This window comes from Miniopterus schreibersii (assembly GCF_964146895.1).
Source record: "Miniopterus schreibersii genome assembly, chromosome: 3".
Lineage (NCBI taxonomy): Eukaryota > Metazoa > Chordata > Mammalia > Chiroptera > Miniopteridae > Miniopterus > Miniopterus schreibersii.
This window is the reverse complement of record NC_138103.1, coordinates 104,728,703-104,730,754: the sequence shown is the minus strand read 5'-3', so window position 1 is coordinate 104,730,754 and position 2,052 is coordinate 104,728,703.

Below are 2,052 nucleotides of genomic sequence, written 5' to 3'. Positions count from 1 at the left end.
CGGGGGAAGATGGAAATCCCGAGTGCAGTTCGGGATGTGCAGTGGGTAGGAATCTCAGGCCACAGATTCGAGTGGCCAGGAATAAAACTCGGCCGAGCTCGCATGAGGAGCCCTCTGTCCCCGCTGAGCCTCAGCCCCCCGGCCGGCCCCAGGGACAGCTGAGGCTGCCCACCGTCTCCGTCGGAGAGTCAGAGACACCCTTCCCTGATCTCAGCCCAGCAACACTCCCTGCGATGACAAGAGGCTGCCGCGAGGCCTGCTGTGCGTCTTCGGCCTGAGCCGCTCCGCACACAGCTGTTCACACTTGTTTCTAGGGGATGCGGCGGGCCCCCGGTCATGTGACTTTACTGTCTGATTAAAACTTAAACCAAGGGAAGAGAAACTCTTGGAGTCACTTTGCACCTGTTGTCTCTGTTCACTGTGCCTTTCCCGTCGGCGTCCTGTGGCTTTTCTTTCTCATTTTCTGTCTCTCCAGCCGTGAAGGCACCCAGGTTGGCACGGCTGCCCCACATCCTACCATTACCCCACAGAAGTCGGGTGCTCGGAAATCAGGGCTCGAATGATGCTCATTGCGAATAAAGGACCGTCTCTGACAGAAAGGAGCCCGTCTGCCCGGCCGGCGGGGCTCAGCGGCTGAGCAGCCACCTAAGATCGGGGAGGCCCCGGTTCGATTCCCGGTCAGGGCACAGGCCCGGGTTTCAGGCTCGATCCCCAACGGGAGGCATGCACGAAGCAGCCGATCCATGTCTCTCTCTCTCCCTCTCCCTTCCTCTCTCTGAAGTCAATAAAAATATATTAAGAAAGAAAAAAAGAAAGGAGCCTGTCAAACATTGGAATAGATAACGCAGTAGTTTGAGAGAGCGCCATCCTCAAATCCTCAGACTTGGAAGGAGTTTAACGTGAAGACTTTTTTTAATTGGCTGGAGGGACTGGCCGGCAGTTTCTTCTTTCCCTCTCTCTCTGATAACAGAATGCTGGGCCCCCGAGGGATCCGCTCTGTGTAGTATGAGGGGGACTAACCCCAGCCCATTACCTGTTCTCCCCCTGCCCCCAGTTCTGGGCGTGGTCCTGTGTCTGAGACCCGCCGGGCCGGGGTGCTATCCCCATGGCCACAGCCTTGACCTGGGGCACCCGGCTGAAGCCACAGCCGACAGAACCTTCTCGGGGGCTGTTCTGCAGTATCAGGCCGAGTTCTCTGTCTCCTGCGGTTACTAAAAGGAAAAAGGGTGTAAATCTGAACCGCCCAGTGGGAAAACTCCTAAATGTCCATCCTGCCACCACACAGCTTTCAGAGACGGACACAGTCAGGGCTCTGACATCCTTTCAGTCCTTGGGCCTGGTCCTTCCGGAGGCAGCGGCCATGGCTGGACTTCACAGCAGTGAAAGGAAAGAAGTTTCCTTCGTTGCTTTACCAGCTCGTGTTGGGTCTGTCACTTCCAGTCCAGGGAACACCCCTGACTCCAGGGTCTTCGTCCTGTAAGGCGACGGTCACCAGGCCATGTTTTCTTTCAGCCGTGACCTCCAGAGTCAACTGTGAAGGACCTTTGGCTTCTGCTGAAGGAGCTGCCGTCTCCAGCCCCCGCGGGGTGGGTGCAGCGATTCCATGTTCTCTCTCTCTGCGTCAGCCCAAAGAGGAACCCAACTCACTTACTCTGCCTACAAAGAAGCTTCCCTTCGACGCAGGGCCCCTCTTGTGGAAAACAAATTGAAAAGGAAGTAATCCGTCCCCACCCGGCTGTCCCCCGTCATCGGGGCAGAAGCTCCTTCACTTCAGCAGGAGGAGGGGTCCGAGGAAGCCCGGGGAGTCTCACACCCGCAGCGCTCTTTTCTCTGCAAAGGATGAATTCGGCTAAACTTCTAGACGGGCACGATGAATAGGCCAAAGAAGGCGGTCACTTTGGGGGGAAAGTTGGGGACTCAAAGAGGGGGAGAAAAGAACTGGAACGAGAAAATAAAACTGGATACAGGGGACAGGAAACTGAAACAGAAAAATAACCGTCCGTACTTGCGATTTTCCGTGGTGGTCTTTGCTTTAACTTACAAGTGAAAATG